Raw genomic sequence first — 13,250 nt, forward strand, 5'->3', positions numbered from 1 at the left:
TGGGCCAAGTAGTGGGAGTGGGTGGGTAGGGGAGCAGGGGCGGGGGGGGGTATAGGGAACTTTCGGGATAGCATTTGAAATGTAAATAAAGAAAATAAAGAAAATAAAATTAAAAAAAAAAAAGATTGTACATCTCCCTATGGGGTTGCCATCTCCTTCAGCTCCTTCAGACCTTGCCCTAACTCTTCCATAGAGGTCCGCTATCTCAGTCCAATGGCTGGCTGTAAGTATGTACATCTGTCTCAGTCAGCTGCTGATAGAGCATCTCAGAGAAAAGCTATGCTAGGTTTCTTTCTGCAAGCAAAACATAGCATCAATAATAGTGTCAGGGTTTGGTGATGGTCAATGCAACAGATCCCAAATTGGGTTGGTCACTGTGTGGCCTTTCCTTCAATCTCTGCTCCATTTTCTCTCTGTATTTGTTTTAAACAGGAACAGGTCTGGGTCAAAAATTTTGAAGGTGGATTGGCAACCCCATCGCTCCACTGGGAGTTACTGGAATGTAGTTAACACTATTTTGTTGTTTGTTTTACATGTCTAGGCATGTAAATCTTCTATGATTTCACTACATGTGAGAAAAGTATTCACATGAGGCAATGGACATTTCAATTTTTATGATTGTGACTGATATATATATATATATATATATATTAAATATGGATTTATACTCCCATTTAGGTGAGATAGGGAGGAAATTGGACCCTGAGTCTGCTTTCACTTAATCTGAGGTATATCACAGTCACTAACAAAGATAAGGAAGCCTTTCATTTCTAATAACCATAGGATGTTAGCTGAATTTTTTTCTATTAGCTTAATTTTCCTGAGTATATACAGCACTAATTATGATAATGGTAATTGTATACAATTTATCTCAAGCATAAGAAATTGCTTCACCTGTTTTGTGATTTGGTTGCTGTATCTAAGGAAGTTGCATAGCTTGAATTCATCTAAATAGTGATTTAAATTTGTATTTTTGAACTAAACAATTTTTTTTTTTTTACCTCTGCTATAAGAGATCAAAGCTCACAGGAATGTGAACCATTAAAAGTAATTCAGGGTCATGCATCCACCTTTTTAAGCCACATTTGGCACAGCTACTTATGAGATTTAAGGTCTAACCTGTTATGCCCATGTATTGTTCTGCCAACTTTTTATTGCAATTCATTGCTTGTCAGCCTCTTAGTTTTTTATCTTTGACTTTCCAGATAAATTTTTAATGCCTTGACTTCAAAATACCATGCAAGTAAATGATGCTTATATTTTGCTTGCAAAATCAGCACTTGAGAGAATCACTAGCCTACAAATGGACCCTCATAAGATCTTAAAAGCTGTGGCCTTATCCAGATACTCAGATGTGAAAGTTATCAAATAGTCTGTGGATACTTCAGGCTGCTTCTCTCAGAGTGATAGTGTGCAGACAGATTACCAACAGTGAAAAGAAACTCAACACTCAGATGTTTGCCTTTGAAGGATTTCTATTATCTGTGCATGATAAAATCCATCACATCACTTCATCAAATGTGCATTGGATAACTCAGCTTTCAGAATTTCAAAAACGACCAACATCTTGTAAGCATGTATGAATGGAGTGAACAGTTGTGAATATTCATTCTATTAATTTATGTTTATGAAGTATTACATTTATTATTTTCACCAATTAGTCTTCATATCTCTTCAGAGTTATTTGTTTGCAAAATTCATACCATAGATTAATATATTCTTAGATGATCTAATAAAACCTATTATTGAAAATGTTCCAATGAAGAAGTCTGTTATTATCTCTACATATAATAAAACAAACTATCATCTGTGGAGATTTTTTAATACCAATAATTTGTTATTAAATTTATTAATAAAGAAAGAAATATATAAAGAAGTTTGATAGCAAGCCTCAAGAAAAATAGAGGACCAACAATAAGGTTGATGACATATGAGTCCTTGGTGTCAAGTCTGATGATATAAGTTGGATCCCAAAGAACCAGTTGGTGAAAGGAGAGAACAAATTCTGATAAGTTACCCTCTGACATACATAAACATGATATAGCATATGCAGATACACAGAGACATGGAGACACACTATCACTCACTTATACACCTGATCTTAGCCAAAAGGCCGAGAAGCAATCTATCACTCATATAACCAACACCCAAACACATCATACACATATACAAAAATTTATAAATGTAATGAGGTGATTAAAAACAGAGATAGAGAAGGAAGAGGAGGAGAGGGAGACAATAAAGGGGGACAATAATACTAGGAACCATTCAGGGGTCTTATGGAGCCCTACTACGCTAGAAACTTCTTAGAATACACAAATATTTAAACATCTAAATGAAGTCATCAAATAATGAGGGAGACAACATTTCGGGACCCTATGAACCCTCCAATTTCCAAAATGGATTCTAGATAATTAGCCAAAGGAGATCTATGGAAATCCTCTAAAAACTGGAGTAGTCTATCATAAACTGATGGTAAGACCCCGTTGCTGAAGACAAGACTTATATATCTCTTTGAACACAAATTTGAATTGCTGCCTACCTATAGACTTCATCCGTACTGACTAGTGTTCATAACACTGAAAGGTGTTCTACGTGCTACCAGATAAGAAAAGTAAAAGTCAGCTCAGAGGGAGTAGAAGACACCAAGGGAAAAAAGGGCCCTTTATACCCAACAGGACAATATACACATGAGCTTGCAAAGACTGTAGGAGTCTGCAGAGGTCCAAACTAATTGGGTCCCAGAGCTGAGATAGGGAAATGGATAAAAGTTCCATCCCTAGCCCAGATGCTACCTTTGATTGATAACCACTCGCAAAGGAAAAATTAGTTTTCTTCAATGAAGTCTTACTGGGTATGTACATCACACTTAAAGAAAGGGTACACGCCCTTCAGAGAGAGAGGACACAATAGCAACTTGAAGTATTTCTCAGAGGAACTTAATTATTGTTTTGGGGATTATGTTCTGTCTCATAATGCTTTATTGGGTTTTTGTTTCATTTTTTTTTACCTTATTTTTTTATTGTATGTTATAGTTTCTGATTTTCTGATTTGGTGGTGTGTGTACCACATTTTTTTCTTTCTTTTTATAAAATTTTGGATTATTGCTTGATTTGCATGCTCATTTTCTAAAAGTGAAAGAAGGCGAGAACCGGTTTGAAAGGAGATGAGGGATGGGAAACTGATCGCAATGTATTGAATGGGAAAATATTTTCAATACTCATGAAAATAATTTGATTTTACATTTTAACATTATTTCAACCTAGGATCTGTTACTGAAAAATGGCACACACTCCACTATAATCATAGCAGCCTTATTGATAATAGCAAGGAGCTGGATAGAAGCCAGATGTCCTTCAACAGAGGAATAGATACAGAAAATGTGGTACATTTACATAATGGAGTACTACTCAGCTACTAAAATTAATGAATTCATAAAACTCGTAGGCAAATGAAGAAAATTAGAAAATATTATCCTGAGTGAAGTAACCGAATCACAAAGGAACACACATGGTATATACTCACTGGTAAATGGATATTAGCCCAAAAGCTCCAAATAACCAAGATACAATTCACAGACCACATGAAGCTCAAGAAGGAGGAAGACCAAAGTGTGGGTGCTTTTTTGGTTCTTCTTAGAAGGTGGGACAAAATACTCACAAGAGCAAATATGGAGAAAAAATGTGGAGCAGAGACTGAAGGAAAGGCCATCTAGAGACTGCCCCATCTGGGGATCCATTCCATATACAGTCACCAAACCCAGACACTATTGTGGATGACAAGAAGTGCATGCTGACAGGAGCCTGATATATATGTCTCCTGAGAGGCTTTGCCAGAGCCTGACATATACAGAGGCAGATGCTCACAGCCAACCGTTGGACTGATCATGTGGTCCTCAATGGAGGAGTTAGGGAACGGACTGGAGGAACTGAAGGAGTTTGTAACCCCAAAAGAAGAACAACAAAATTTTCAAAATAAGAGCATGAAATTACAACCAATATGTGAGAATATAATCTTGACTGTTACTCTTGCTCCAGTTTTAGAAGTTTACTTGCATTGCCTTGTCATTGTGTGTGTGTGTGTGTGTGTGTGTGTGTGTGTGTGTTTAGCGTTATTTCTCACGTGAGAAGCATGTATATTTTTCATCAGTATCTACGTGCTGTGTAATCTCATCATCAAGGATAGCCTGCTAAACTTTTGCACATTGTATCTGCTTTTGCAAGTTCACTAAGCCTGCCAACCAGGACTTCAAATTCTAAAATTTCACCTTTTTAACCAGATGCATGCATAAAGATTTGTAGCGTGTCACTTTGGAGGATTATATGATTTTTTTGATGTTTCATTTTGTATTGAAGTTTTTGGCTTTTAATTTTAGCATAATTTCTTAGAAAACAGCAATCTTCTTTGCTTTGAAGTGAGTTTTCTTTTTACTTCTGAGAGCAGCTCCTGGCTTAGATTCTGCAACATTGTATTTTCATATTCACCTATGTAAGAACTTTGAATTGTTTTCCAGCTTTGTGCTTAAAAACAAAGACTGATTGGACATCTGCTTACAGGTTTTTGTAGGAGCATAAATTTTATTATTTGCATAAAGAGATGCCAAGTAGTGTAGTTACTTAGTTACTGAAAAATTCAATGTTTAGATATATTAGTAGACACTATTTCTGTCTTTAAGCATATCTGTGTTGTTCCCTGTGCTAGTCATGATGTCATAATGTGCTGGTGATCAAGTTTTACTTATACACATCCTCACTACATATATATATATATATATATATATATATATATATATATATATATATATGGATTAGTAAAAATGTTTTCTGCTATTTTGTTGACTTTGACGTTATATGCCTGAGGTTATTTTTCATCTGTAGACTTTTTCCAGTCATATATACTTAGTCATTGTAGAAAAGCATATTGTATTCTTTAATTGCTGAATTGTTTCTTGTTTTTTGGGTTAAGTGTTAATGGTCCCCTATATGTCTACATGCTAATTATTAGTTAGCTTGCCTTTATGTCACCAGAATACTATTTAGAGATAAGAGGCTTCACTGTTGTTTCTGTTTAATTTTTAAGTTTTTTCTTTTTCCTCTTTTTTACTTTTACTTCATATTGATTTTAAGAATACAGAAGTATGAGACTCCTTGTGTGCATGTGCATGTATCTGTACAGGCAGAAGGAGTGGGTTGATCTGGAGATATAATTGCCTACGGGCTGTTGTGAGCTGCTTGGTGTGGGTTCTAGGAACTGAACACAGATCCTCCATAAGAATTCCACGTACTCTGAAGTACACAGGGTCATCTGCAGCTACAGTCTTACCTCATTGTGATGAATGAATATACTTACCCTTTATGATTGTCATGGCCTGAAGCAATAAAGACTTCTCTGGTGATGACTTAATAAAGCAATTATCTGTTAGTATACCAGAACATCATTAAGAGTCATTCAATCACTATATTTTTATTTTTCTGTTTTTTTTTTTATTTTAGACATCTAATATTTGGCTTTACCCTAGGTGTCAGAGCTAACTAGTCTCTGGTTCTTGATCTCCCAAACAGTAGTGGGTATGGGTTCCATCTCATGGTGTGAGTCTTAAATTAAATCAGATACTGGTTGGTTACTTCCAATAGGTTGTTCTCCACAAACTGATAGCAAAACCCCATTGCTGAAAGCAATACATACACAACTCATTGAACAGAAGATGTAGAGGGCGTGTCTACATAGCACCTTTACCTCTAGGTTTCATTGTCTTTGCTGAAGGAAGGTACTCTAATGCTACCAAAAGGAAAACATAAACACCAAACTAGACACAAAACCTATCAGCCATTTTGTCCACTTGATGATGTTCTTTGATTTATAGAAGCTTTTCAGCTTTATGAGGTCCTATTTATTAATTGAACCTAAGCAATTGGTGCTATTGGGAAGTTGTCTCCTGTTCCAATGCATGCAAGGCTATACCCTACTCTCTTCTATAAGGTTCAGGATGGTGATACCTCTGCAAATTCTTTTATTGTACAGGATTTTTATAGCTATCCTGAGGTTTTTTTGGCTTTGTTTTGTTTTTGTTTGTTTTTTTTTGTTTTTGTTTTCCATATGGATCTCAGTACTGTTCCTTCAAGGTCTGTAAAGAATTGTTTTGGAATTTTGATGGGGATTATTTTGGTTAAGATGGCCATTTTTACTATGCTAATTTTACTGATCCAGGAGTAGAGGAGACCTTTTCATTTAAAGGTTTGATATTCTTGTTCCATTGTCTGGTGTTTGGTGTCTGTAGTTCTGGTAATTGTCTTGACTTCTGGTCTAGCAGGGAGTCTTGAACAAAATTGGGAGCTGGACTTCTGGTAGATTGCATGGGCTTCTGTCCAGCAGGAGATCGCTGCTGTGACTGGTGTGGCCTGGACTTGACCTGTAGATATCTGTCACTTTAGGGGCAGGGGAATCATCGAGGAGAAAGCAGGTGGTAGTGATGGCATCAGGAGCTTGGGTCATTCTGGCAGGTGCGTCTCTTACCTGTTCAGGCCAGGGGGCCTGTACATGTTCAAGGGATACCCACCCTAGGTGGAGGTTTGGAAATGGCAGGGGAAGGAATAGAGATACATGCCTGCAGGGTGGTCTTTGAAATCCCAGTGAAAGGCATGAGAGAGTTTGAGTGTAGGTGGGGAATCTTAGCTTTCTGTCTTGCCTGGCCTACTACATTGCACCATTTCATTAAATTCCAATGTTTGGTTTCAACATACAGGCACTCACACATGTACATAAACACAGAGGCGTACATAAACACAGAGGCATACAGATTTTAAATATATTTCCAATTTTTTGAAACTCTCCATATCTGACTCTCATTTTTTTTTTTTTACTTAGGAATATATTTGAATTTGTGGCATTTATCCAAGTAGGGCACAATCAAAATGCTTGAAAACTTCGATTCTTTCTGGAGTAAATAAAAACTTTACATACAGCTGTAATGGAGCACAGTTATTTTCACAGGAAGTAATTGAAGCAGATTCCAGATAAAATAGTAGGAGGATATGGCTTCTTTAAACTTGAAAATTCTAATGTATTACAATCCTCTGGTTAACAAAAATTTTGTAAATGAATAAGAATTCCTTTTTAGTATATACTTTGTAGTGCTAAAACATTGATGATTACTCTAAAATCATGTGGCAAATTAAGTCTTTAAGAAAGTCAGAACAAAATTGTATGCTATAGACATTGAGAAACATAGCATATAACAGGATGTTATTTTATCATTTACTTCTTAAAACCACCTGAGCTGAGAACTGTCTATATGATAATTGTAATGCTTACAATGGTGCTTGCATGCTTTAGTAATTCATAAATGGCTCTTCAAAAGTTATTTCTTCTGTCATTTGTAAAATAACTGATACAATTTTGCAACATTGTTCCCTCAGAAGACTTGAGCATACCATTATGCTCAATTTTATATTCAGACAGACATGGAAAAATATTATTCCATCACAAATGCTTAAATGACAATTAGGTACTCGTTATTAAATCTTGAATGTCATCATAGAACTTCCCCACATAATGCTCTGTCTGTGCACACTGAGATTACAGAGTCTGTTTTATACAATCAATCAGGGCACAAAATCATTTAGTGTAATTAAAGTATAATTCATGCTTCTAATTTTAAAGCAATATTTTGGAGACTGAGGCAGCATGAAATTGGGTGCTGTAAGTACTGGAAACATTCTTTTATTATTTCTCAGATAAGAAACTCATTTTAAGTTTCCAACATATCTTCTATGATTTGCATAAGATAAGTGCACCACCTATCAATTATGGGCATCACTTAACATGCATACCTGACATCGCCCATTTACATATAGACTGGCAAAAGTCACTCAGTTCAGTGAGCTTGCTTTTCTACTGAATCATGATATTTATACAAAGGGCTGTCTCAAATACCCACTTTCTCTAGTGTTTAGACAAATCAAATGAAACTAAAATTGCTAAAATTGGCCAGACAGAATCAATGACTCCTAAAGAAGCTGTGGGCAGTGATAAGTTAATCAAAAGATATGGTCTCCAATAGGGAATGTTTGGTCTTCAGAGTATGTGTTTAAAGTGTAACAAATTTTGACTGAAAATACCTTAATATGTGAGATGTTTCTAACACTAAAAATAAACTTACCCTAAGCGCTTGTGTTTACAGATGCATGATGGAAACAATGGTCCTTCAGTATTGTATTATGCTTACCAAAAGAAAAAAGATTTTTTTTGGTTTTGATAAATGGAGCTCTGTGGACATCAGAAAATGCTACCTGGCTGACAGAACAATTGATTTTTCTCTCTTGCCCATTGTGTAGATATCAATATTGATGAAATACAGAAAAGACAAAAAGAAAGCATCAAATGATCCTTCATATTTACAGAAAGGGGCTTTATAGGAGAGTGGTGTTTATTCTGAGCTTCTGGGCTAATATCCACTTACCATTGACTGTGTTCTAATTCACAGACCAAATGAAGCTCAAGAAGAAGGAAGACCAAAGTATGGATACTTCAGTCCTTCTTAGTACTGGGAATAAAATACCCATGGGAGGAGATACAGACACAAAGTGTGCAGCAGAGACTGAAGGAATGACCATCCAGAGCCTGCCCCACCTGGGGATGGATCTATCCCATATTCAGTTACCAAACCCAAACACTATTGTAGATGCCAACAAGTACTTGCTGACAGGCACCTGATACAGCTGTCTCCTGAGAGGCTCTGCGGGTGCCTGACAAGTACAGAGGTGGATGCTCTCAGTCAACCACTGGACTGGGGACAAGGTCCACAATGGAGGAGCTAGAGAAAGGACTGAAGGAGCTGAAGGAGCTTGCAACCCATAGGACAAACAACAATATGAACCAATGAGTACCTCCAGAGCTTCCAGGGACTAAACCACCAACCAAAGAGTACACATGGAGGGACACATGTTTCCTGCTGCATATATACCAGAGGATGGCCTTGTTGGACATCAGAGGGAGGAGAGGCACTTGGTACTGAGAAAGTTCGATGTCCCAGTGTCGGGGAATAAGAGGACAGGAAGCAGGAGTGGGTAGGTTGGTGAGCAGGAAGAGGGGGGATAGGATTGAGGGTTTTTGGAGGGCAAACCAGGAAATGCGAAAACATTTGAAATGTAAATAAAGAAAATAATCTAATTAAAAAATAAATAAAAATATATGGCATTTATGTGTTTGACTGTCTCAGCATTCCAATAGAGGTACCTTCATCAAAATGTTGCTAAACACTAAAAACTGAAAATCAAACCTTTCTTTATAACAAAGGTTGATTGGTAGATATTATATAGATATTTGAGCAAGATAACCATTGATACCCAATTCCTCTCAAATCAATGCAATCGACAAGATCCTTTCTTCTAACAAAAAATTCCAGATGTTTAATAGATTATTACCATAGATAGGAATATTAATCATTCCTTATTGTTTATAATTTTGAATGTTCTCTTTTGTATTTTATTCTTATGCATGCCTTTGTTATATATCCTGGTACATGTGGCCATGTAAATACAGCTGTCCAGACCAGGGAAGGCCTTTGGTATCATAGTTTGGTCACTCCACCATAATTTTTTGTTGCCTATTTTATTTACTTATATTTCAAATGTTATCCCCCCTTCCCAGTTTCCCCTCCACAAATCCCCTGTCCCATCCTCTGTACCCCCAACTTCTATGAGGGTGCTTCCCCACCAACTCACCCACTCCTACCTCAATGACCTAGCATTCCCCTACACTGGGGCATCAAGCTTTCACAGGACCTAGGGCCTCCCGTAACATTGATGCCAGATAAGGCCATCCTCTGCTATATATACGGCTGGATCCATGAGTATCTCAAAAATTTTAACCCAGAATTACTCCTATTTACAGGAAACAAAGGTACGCAGAGTGGAGCAGAGACTGAAAGAAAGGCTATCCAGAGACTGTCCCACCTGGGGTTCCATCTCATATGCAGAGGAGACCCAAAGATGCTCAAGATGGAATTACAGGTTGTTATAGACTGCTCAGGTAGGTTCTGGAAAATGAATTCTGGTCCATCTCTTAAGCTACAAACACTCTTATTGGCTGACCATTTCTGTAGCACCCAATGTAATATTAATTATCCAAAACTCAATAGCATAGAAACAATAAATCTTATTAAAACATACATATTTCTTACAAGTCTGACAAAAAGTTATTCAGATTTATAAACTTCATATCACAGATCCAAGATATCTTAGTGTTTAAGCAGCCATGATGATGAAATAAAACCTTTCCTGCAAACCAGGTTGTGCTGAATACGTCTCACAAATTATATTATGAACTTCAACAGATGTAAGCAAATACATCCATCCACATACATAAGCTCACACACATTTGCTCTCTTATATGCATATACACACAGGCATATAAACACACACACATACTTGAACGTAGATACATACATACATGAACACATTTATATGTTCTTTAATTATTTTGTACACTGCTAAGGAAAAATTTATCCTCAACAATATTAATATATTGAAAATGTTTCTTTGTTCTATTTCCAAATTTGTGATGAGTGAACTTAGTGGACAAAAGGTATCTATTCAATTATTAAGTGTTAATGAATGGTAAAACTATTAATTTGATTGAATTTACCTATCCACAGGTATGCATTGGATAAATTATTACATATTTTACTTGGCTTTGCCCAAAATCACCTCCTTCTAAATACCTTGGTCACATTCATTCTCTGTGGATGAAAAAAAAATATAAAACATTCTTTGAATTTATTCAGGAAATCACTGGGAAAAACCAAAGAGGAAAAGTCTAGGACAGTTGTGCCAGGTTTTTAATGATGCACCAGCTCCATATTTGGGCTGTTCGTTTCGATGTTGATCTTTTCATTCCCTTTTTTGTTGGATGTTGTGGTATAAATTACTCAGAACCTTCCATAGACAACAATACCTATCAGTCGGTCAATCAAACAAACAAATGCATGTTTGGCATTAGTGATAGAAGGATTTCGAGCATAGGCAAGATTCCTATCTCAAAGAATTACAATGGTATAGGAGAAGACAAAATTTATTTTGATCTGTGTCAAAAGGTGTACAAATAAAATTATCTTGTGCTGCAGAACTTCTGAGGGGTTAATATAATGAGGACTATCGGGTAAAGTTTTTTGAAAAGGAATTAAAGTAATTGTATAAATCTAAATCTTAAAAACAAGTTTACGGGATGAGAAGAGACCAGAAAAATCCTAGTAGCCATGAGAAGAAGTAACTGTGAGGAGTACGAAGTGTTGTCCAGTAAGGTTGGTTAATGAGGTCCCAACTGGAGGATTGGATAGACGGTAAATACCTCATGGCCTAAGACATGCAAACTTGCACAGAACATGCTAAAATATGGCCACTAGTGCTGAAAATTAAAGGGAAACAAAAGAAAGCTTTCAACTAATCAGAAATGCAGCCCCAAAGAAAGAAATGCTATAAGCACTTAGGAGGTCAAAAAAGGTCCATTCCACGGAACTTTTGCTGTTATATTACACACACACACACACACACACACACACACACACACACACACACACACATGTATATATATTTATATAATTCATAAATATATCATATCATATAATCATAAATCAATGCATGTGATATATATTATATATATATAGTATTATATGTTATATATCCTTTTCATATCCAGCCGTTCTCCAACTCGTCCTGGACCAAGTACAATGCATCCCTTAACTTCACATTCTCATTTATTTATTTGTTTATTTTTCATTTATTTATTGTAATCAATTATTCTTCAGCAAGTCTGAAATTTTTTCTGATTTTCTAATTTGCAAGATGGAAATAATTTTAAGGGCTTGTTAGGGCATAAAATATGTCATGTTTTGGTACTAATATTCTTTTTTTCAATTTTTTATTATTATTTTCTTTATTTACATTTCAAATGCTATCCTGAAAGTTCCCTATACCCCCCCCCAGCCCCTGCTCCCCTANCCACCCACTCCCACTACTTGGCCCAGCCTTTCCCTAGTGCTGGGTCATATAAAGTTTGCAAGACCAAGGGGCCTCTCTTCCCAGTGATGGCCAATTAGGCCATCTTCTGATACATATGCAGCTAGAGACACAAGCTCAGGGGGTACTGGTTAGTTCATATTGTTGTTACACCTATAGGGTTGCAGCCCCCTTCAACTCCTTGGGTACTTTCTCTAGCTCCTCCATTGGGGGCCCTGTGTTCCATCCAATAGCTGGCTGTGAGCATCCACTTCAGTGTTTGCCAGGCACTGGCATAGCCTCACAAGAGGCCACAATATCAGGGTCCCTTCAGCAGAATCTTGCTGGCATGTGCATTGGTACTAATATTCTTTTATAGGGATGCCACTTGAATCAGTGCTTTACTTATATAAACAGTCTTTGATTTATATAAAATAGATATTTATTGAGCATATTATTGTTATTATATTCTTAATAAATTTTATTCTTTAAAAAATGTATATGTATATCTTTTCATACCCAATACCCACTTCCTCCAAATCCTCCAGGACCATCCTGCAATATATCGCCTATCTTTAAATCTTTTATTCAGTTGTTTTTTATTAGATATTTTCTTCATTTACATTTCAAATGCTATCCTGAAGGCTCCTATACCCTCCCCCCACGCTGCTCCCCAACCCACCAACTTCTGCTTCCTGGCCTTGGCATTCCCCTGTACTGGGGCACATGTTCTTTGCAAGACCAAGGGCCTCTAATCCCATTGACTTATTTACTTATTATAACACACTTAGGCAATTAATGCTCCCTTAATGTGTATGGGTATGGCATCATCCACTGGAGCAGATCAGTGAGTACAATTTAAAGAAAAGTAAACTTCCTCTAGAAACCAATATCTACCAATAATAGCTCCTCAACTCAACTGGAGGTGGGGCTTCAGGGTTTTCCCATGTTATGTGCTGCAATTTTCTAAGTACTCAACCATATACACATCATGTTGATTCAAAGAGTTGCTAAGAGTTCATGTTTTCAACAGCATTATCATGTCCAGAGGATGGCATTTAAGGTTTTTTTTTTTTTTTTCAACTTTTATTAGGTATTTAGTTCATTTACATTTTAAATGTTATCCCCAAAGTCCCCTATACCCTCCCCCTCTACTTCCCTCCCCACCCACTCCCCCTTTTTGGCCCTGGTGTTCCCCTGTACTGGGGATATAAAGTTTGCAAGACCAAGGGGCCTCCCTTCCCAATAATACCTGAC

General features: G+C 36.7%; 1 non-coding gene across 1 annotated transcript; it reads right to left on the minus strand.

The window, feature by feature from the left end:
- Positions 1 to 1,938: 1,938 nt before the first annotated feature.
- Positions 1,939 to 2,125, minus strand: LOC115063573. Its single transcript, XR_003843408.1, has one exon. It is a non-coding gene; the product is annotated as a U2 spliceosomal RNA (small nuclear RNA).
- Between the last annotated feature and the right edge of the window lie 11,125 nt (positions 2,126 to 13,250).

This window comes from Mus pahari, chromosome 2 (assembly GCF_900095145.1).
Source record: "Mus pahari chromosome 2, PAHARI_EIJ_v1.1, whole genome shotgun sequence".
Classification (NCBI taxonomy): Eukaryota; Metazoa; Chordata; class Mammalia; order Rodentia; family Muridae; genus Mus; species Mus pahari.